The following is a 7,358-nucleotide window of genomic DNA, read 5'->3' on the forward strand; positions in this document are numbered from 1 at the left end:
ATATTCCCCCCCCCCCAACAAAGCCTGTCCTAATAGCAGAAAAAGCTGGACATAGCTGGTGAGCTGAGTGACTTATCCCTGCCTGGCGATCTCACCTGACTGAAAAGGGGTTAAAGCAAGACACAGCCAGAGCATTATGGAGCCCATATGGAAAGGGAAGAAAACCCTTTATCCCGTAATTGGATTCATTCCTAGCAGCTCCTGGCAGAGGTGAGCCTGAGTGGAACTGGCAGGTCATGATCTGCGAACCGCTGTCAGCCCTGCTGCCCAAAGCAGGTTACGTGTGCACCAACTTGTAGATCAATCCATTAGAGTGGATCAAATAGATTTCAATGTGTGACAGGGAGAAATAGGACACAGATGCACTTACAATTTGGTTGGGGTTTTTTTCAAGGCTGGATTAACTCGGTGGCAGGTGACAGCTCCAACCTGCGGCTCCCAGCCCTCTGCTGGCAAAAAGGATACACAGGTCTGCAAAGCGCCGTTTCCCTGTCAGCTGCAGCAATTAGCTGATATTCAGCGCCTTGCGGGGTTGTTTCCATTAGGCAAAATCGATGCTGCGTGGCAGATCTATGCCTGGTGTAATCTTGCTTACTGACAAAAGAAATTCAGAGGATCCTGCTTACCTGACTGCAGTAGCAACAAAAACACGAGCTCAGACATTCCCCTCCCAAGTCTGTTGCTCCAGTGAGCCCCGTACCCAAGAAGCCCTGTCTCTCTGCTTCCTCACAGGGTCCCGCTCATGAAAGATTCTCCAGGGTCTCTGCTGCTACAGAAAACTACAGACTGAAGGGAAGTTGGCAGGCAAGAGGAACACCTGGCATTGTCCAAAGTTCAGAGCCATCTTCACAGGTATTGTGGATCCTTCTTCCTTTCCATTCATGACTGCACTGGGGCTCCTGTCCCACTGCTGCTGATCAGATAACAACCCTGTAGGTACTTTAGCAATGACTTGCATGGGGAAAAAAAGAGCCCTATGAAATACCATCCTTCCAGAGGAGCTGTAGACCCTGGTCTTTTTTGTGCATTCTCTTTTAAGCAACAATAAATTAGGATGTAGCCTATTGCAGTGGCTTGCAAGATACTGATTTAAAAGCATCACTTCATATCTTGCATGATGCATAAGCAGCACAGCCATACAAAGCAAGGGAACATGGGTACAATTCTGTGTATATGTGGGTGCGTCTACATGTGCAATTAATGTGAAGCAGTAAACTTCAGAGTCTATTGCCATTTGAATGTGTACCCAAGGAGAACAGCACATTGAGCAGGCCAAAGCAGTCCTAGCTGACAGGGGGGCAGCCTGCCAGCCCAGGGCTGCTCCCCCCGGCTCAACCTGCTGCAGAGGGGCTGGCTGTGGCAGTGGCTACACAGGAGTTGCTGCAGAGTTTTTTACTCCACAGCAGGATAGTTAGTACTTGTTTTTACTTGTATTGGTCTACTGTGCAGTAACTGTCTCATGTAGATGCGCCCTGTGTGTAGCAAACCAAGCCATCTTCTAACATGGGTGATCCTAGAATCACAAAAAATGAGGGTTGGAAGGGAGCTCAGGAGGTCACATCTAGTCCAACCCCCAGCTCAAAGCAGGACCACCCCAACTATACCATGTCAGCCAGGGTTTTGTGGACTCTCCATCCTTGGAGGTTTTTAAGATCTGGCTCAACAACCTCCCTGGGTAACCTGTTCCAGTGCTTTACTGCCCTTCTCATGAGAGCGTTTTTCCTAATATCCAACCTAAACTTCCCCTGCTGCAACATGAGCCCATTGCTCCTTGTTCTGTCATCTGCCGCCACTGAACAGTCTGGCTCCATCCTCTTTGTAAGCCCCCTTCAGGGAGTTGAAGGCTGCTATTAAATCCTGCCTCAGTCTTCTCTTCTCTGGACTAAATAAGCCCAGTTCTCCCAGCCTTTCTTCATAAGTCGTCTTCCCCAGCCCCTGAGCCATTTTCATTGCCCTCTGCTGGACTCTCTCCAACTTGTCCACACGCTTTCTGGAGCGCGGGGTCCAAAACTGCACACACGACTCCAGATGTGGCCTCACCAGTGCTGAATAGAGGGGAAGAATCACTGCCCTTGGTCTGCTGGCAACACGCCTACCAATGCAGCCCAGTGTGCCATTAGCCTTCTTTGCAACAAGGGCACACTGATGGCTCATAAGCATACACTGTTGGTTCATGTGATCCTCAAGGCAAGCAGGAAAATACTGCTTGTTCCCACGAGAACTTCCCTCATTGTCTGTCTCCAAACTGAACTGGGATCAAATCGTTGATGCAGCTTTGCTTTTGGGAAAAAGATTCCACTGGGGCAGGGAGAGCAGCGGTAATGTCTAGTGCCTAGAGCAGGGAATTGGCATTCAGGGGGGTTGAGTTAAAGTCCTGTCTTTGCTATTGATTCCCCATGCAATCTCAGCAAGTGCTGCTAAGTGTCTCCAGTCTTCAGTGGAAATGATGGTGCCCGGCACCTATACTATTTATGCTCCCTATTTTGTCCCTAAGAGTCCCACTCACAGCTCAGGGACTCGATGGCACTAGGCACTGTGCAAACCCGTTTAAAAATAATGTCAGTCTCCGTCCTCAAGAGCTCCCAGTTAGGAGGCAGATGCCCCAGATTTGAACCCTTTGGCCTTCACTGTGCTGTACCTTCTTCTCTAAGCTGAACATAATAATAGTGGTCCCCGCAGAGGGGTGCAAGATTTAATTACAACACGTGAATCATTCGGAGATCCTCAGATTATAAGGCAATTGCATGCAAAAGCTTTGTAAATTATTAAAGCTATTATTAGCTTCTTACTGTAATGTTCCCAGCCACTGTACAAACACCCTCATCAAATGCAGTGTCTTAGGAAGTCCTGGTTGGACGTAGTACATTTTATAGGACACGGGAGGAAAGAAGTTTAAAAGGTTCCCCCCCTCCTCCGCCCCCCAATTTCAGTTTTTAAAGTTCATTTGGGTTGTTGCCCCAGTATCACAGCATGCTGGAAGCATGAGATAACTGCATCCTGGCTTCATAGCAGTTTGTACCTCCTATGTCTGGGGGACAAGTCAGAGTCAGAGGGTCAAACCTCCCACTGAGGAAGGTCAGTGGAAGGCTTTCTACAGGTGATGAATCTGTGTCTCCATGCAAGAGCCTTCTCCTGGGCAGCTCCTGCCAGCTGAGCAAACTCCTACACCTCCCTTTGTTTCCCCTTGGACTGAACTGTCATTTCCTCCCTTGCCTGCCACGCTTGAGTATGGGGCCTGGTCTCAGAAGGCCTCAGCAGTGTTACTGCAGCACCACAGGTGGGACATCAGTCCTTGCTGCACTATAAGCTAACCCAGCTGCCCGTGGGGACCTGCCCTTTGAGAGGTGAACCTACAGAAACTGCCAACCCTAACCATGGTAGTGGGGTTGCCAACCCTCCAGGATTGCCTTGGAGTCTCCAAAAATTAGAGATAAATCTCCAGGAGACTGCTGAGAGTCACTCAGGAGATAAATGATAGGGCATTCATTAAAATAAATATTGAATGCTGAATCTGATTTATAGAGTTGTCCAGTAGGGTTTTAAAATGTAACAGTAATGTTCATTTGCCTTCCTGAAAGTCATTCCTAAAGTCATTAATGTCATTACATCATGTGATGAAATCTCCTGGAATAGATTCAAACAGAGTTGGCAACCCTACATGGCAGCCAAGGGGCTGCTAGGCTTGGGAAGACCTTTGACTTTTTCTTTTTTCGTTTTTTTTTTTGGTAGCACCTGTTTTAGTGCCTATGGACCCCGATGAGAACCAGGGGCTCACCACACTGGGTGCTGTACAAGCACACAGCACAAGGCATTAATGAGCTACCATCTAAAAGAGAGAGACAGCAGGCGAATTCAGCAAAACAATGGGCTGGCAGGCCAGGTAAACAAGCCAATAATCAATCCTTCCCCTCTGCCCTTCTTAATGAGTCTTGTCTTCTGTTTCCCTTTTGGAAACCTTTTGAGGTTGTTTATATGGAAGAGGCTTTTTTTTCCCTGCTGGAGGCTGCACTTTTGTTCCTTAGGCAAAACCCCCACTGATCTGAAGGGAGCTTCACCCAGTTCAGGTGAATCGGCCACACCTCATCTGATTCCAGGCTTCGGGGCATGAAAAGCTTGATCACAACAAAAGCAGCAGGAGTTTTGCCCTGGTTTCACCTAGGATTTTGCACTGTGTTCCAGCTCTGATCAATCATCAGCCCTTTCTCACAGAGTATTAAGTATTTCCATATTAAGCTAGGTTTTTGGTTTTTCCCTATTAAACTGCTCTTTATTGTAAGTGTTAATGCCCTATGGAAGAATCAGGCCTTCCTATGCCTGTATGGGTCATCCTTTCCCCCCTGCAGCCCCATGGCTGTGTTTCTTCTGGCCCTAGCTGAAGGGAACCTATCTTGCTGGCATGAAGATAAAAAAACAGAGGATTTTTATCCCTGGTTGCAGATAAACTGTAACATTAACCGCACAGGATTTCTGGAATGAAAGAGGCAGCTCGCCCCTGAAAGGGCTGATAAATCCTGTGCATCCAAGACTGGTTTAATCCAGTTCACAGTATCACAAAATCTCCAGGGACCCAACAGCATTGAGAACAGCTATTTCTTTTTCATGCTACAGTTCGCACGTTGACGGATCATCTCCGCAGACAAGGCTGACAGATCGCATGGGGTCGAGCCCCGGGGTTTCTTTCTTTGCAGTTTATACCCATTCCTTCCCCAGACTAAACATCCTCTGGCCTCACTGGGGGGTGAGAAGGGAAGAGAGGGCTGCCCCAGGAAAGACCCCTAAGGATTTGGCCTGCCAGCCAGCCATGGCACTTCATTTTGCATCCTCTGTGCGAGCGAGAATATCATACATCATCTTCCTGCTGATTCGACTGTGCGAGGAGCCCATGCAAGCAAGCTCTTTAATGCACTTCTTGTTACCTTAGCATTCCGTCTTGCTATGCTTAACCTGATATACAGTTGTTTGATATGGGAACGGGAAGGGGGGGCCAGGGAGAAGTAATAGGAAAATAAAAGGTCAGTGGGTGCCCTGTATGTGTAAAGGCTAAATTGCTCTTTCATGAAATCTAATAAGTATTCCCTAGGAGTGGGGAAAATGGACTCTTTCCTGAAATGCTAAGTGACTTACCCGCTGCCGGAGTCACAGCACAGGACTGTCAGGCACACACAATGCCTTCCATTACCAGCCCTGCCGCCTTTGGGGGCCTCGCACAGGCATTCGCTACACGCAGTTAGGTCTCGTTTTGGCAGAGTTCTTTGGAGACGTGGCAAGCCACCTTGTGCCAGTGCTGTACCCCCCTCCCCCTGGGACGGAGCAGCAGGGGGTTCAGGCACCTGGACAAAAATTAATAACCGGAGGTAACAGCTTTCCTCCTTTTCCCACTTTTATCCTTTTCCTTGATCTGTTTCCCCACTGGAAAAGGTTGGGGCGGAGGAGAAAAAGAAGGGGCCCAGGACCAGGCCAACCGAAGCATCTTTTTCCTCTGTTACACCCCTTGTATAGCTACTGTAGCCAAGATGGAGAAGCCAGCATTTTCAGAAGCAGCATAACACTTGAATACCTAATGGCCAGCACCATTGTCCTGATGTTCAGAGAGGCTAAGTGTCTGCAGATCCCATAGGCTTCTGCTGGAGCGACACGGGCTCATCAGCTCTGAACAAGGAGGTATTGGGTATCTTGAGCCGGGCTCCAGATAACTGAGTCCAAACGAAAAGTACTTCATCTTGATGCGGTGTGGTGCTGTGTTGAGATGCCGGTGCTACTTCAGCCTGTCTGCACAGCACAGTGAAGACTCATGCCAGAGGTACTGGCTGAAGTCTCAGCTGGAGATTAGCCAGTGGGGCTAGCCTGGAGCAAAGCACCACTGTCATGGTTATGCTGCTTCTAGTGCCAGCTTGGCATCTCTACATAGTGCGGCTCTGCAGACATGTCCTTAGCAGCCAGTTTTGGAAATGCCAACCTAACCAGGGCATAGCCTGAGAGGCAGTGATTGCAGAGCCGGGGTCAGACCACAGGAGTGCTTTGCTCTCCATTTCATTGTCGTGCTGCCAGACCTCAGGCAGCGCGAGTCAGTGCAGCTCCTTTAGCACCGGGCACCAAACCACAGCTGCCGAGGCTGCAACTGTTTGTAGCGAGGTGCCCACAACATGGAGGTGATTTCTGCTTTAAACGAATGCTGGCTTTACAACAGGTCCTTCCATCCAAAGATTATTCCCACTCCATCCTTGGACACCCATTCAAAGCTTTAGAGCATCGAACTTGGAGCCTAGTCCAGAGCTCATTGCAGTTGGTGGGAAGATTGCGAATGATATCTGGATTGGGCTGGTGGCTCTGGATTTGGTACCTCCACCTGGCAGATGCTGTGGGAGGAGGGAGAGGGAGAGGACCCCCGGCTGATAAAGCCACCTGTTCATTGAAGACATTACTATTTGCTGATGGAAACAGGCGTCCGACATGTTGCCTAAAATCAGCAAGGGTTAAATCCTGCTATTGCTTCTCTCTCCCACCCTTGCTACACAGCAGTGAATTAGCATGAGTTACACCACAGAGCAGTGGGGAGAAATGTGACTGATGCATGAGGAGGGGATGGAAAAAGGAGTAAGAGTCTGTGCACGTAAAATATTTATGCCCTAAATTAACATGTGCTTTAAGCTCGTGCATTTCAAATATTTATACAGAGCTAATATTTAGGAGAAAAAATGCATTAAAAGTTGCCACGGGCACTTTATTCATTAGTAAGGATCAGCAGTCCCCGGCAGCAGGGCCTTCTGTGTCCAGATCACATCCCCGCATAGAGAGCAGTGAGGAAAATGCTGTCTGGAGCAGATCTCTCTCATCCAGCTGGACCAAGACTTTCAAAGCTGGATGCCTAAAATTAAGCTCCTTTCCTCTACATTTAGCTGTGCAAATAAATAGCATGTTCAAAAGTGCTAAGTACCAATTATGCCAATTACATACAGCATTTTGAAAATCAGGCCATTTATTCATTTGCTCCAAGATAGACTTAACAGTCTAACTTTAGGCAACCGGATGCTTAAATCTTGCTCAAGAACTTCCATCTGTCCATGGTATCGCAGTACAGCCTGTATAAATATCACAAACAGACCAGCCATGGCTAATCAATGCCCATGCACAGATCAGTGGGGTCTGCTTGGACTATTGCTTTACCCTAGAGGGGAAATTCAGACTTGCATTGGCAGCCCATCCATTAAAATACCCCAAACACAAGGCAACACGATATGCAGGGCTCCAGAGGAAGTATAAGACTTTGAAAGGATTGTTCATTGCTGCAGGCAAGGGGAATCACCTTTTCCTTGATTCCCTGGGTGTCATAATTGGTATACAGTTTAATGGGGATTAGC

The 7,358-nt window shown here is 48.2% G+C and overlaps 1 long non-coding RNA gene across 2 annotated transcripts in view; it reads left to right on the forward strand.

The window, feature by feature from the left end:
* Window positions 1-6,380, forward strand: part of LOC109295364 — a 23,966-nt gene extending 17,586 nt beyond the window's left edge. For both annotated transcript variants that reach the window (XR_002096733.1, XR_002096734.1), the window contains 4 exons: window positions 733-852; window positions 3,730-3,880; window positions 5,247-5,354; window positions 5,500-6,380. This is a non-coding gene — a long non-coding RNA (uncharacterized LOC109295364). The remainder of the gene's footprint in view (window positions 1-732; window positions 853-3,729; window positions 3,881-5,246; window positions 5,355-5,499) is intronic.
* Window positions 6,381-7,358: the final 978 nt, after the last annotated feature.

This window comes from Gavialis gangeticus, unplaced genomic scaffold (assembly GCF_001723915.1).
Source record: "Gavialis gangeticus isolate Ggan-Ray unplaced genomic scaffold, GavGan_comp1, whole genome shotgun sequence".
In the NCBI taxonomy this organism is placed as follows: Eukaryota; Metazoa; Chordata; order Crocodylia; family Gavialidae; genus Gavialis; species Gavialis gangeticus.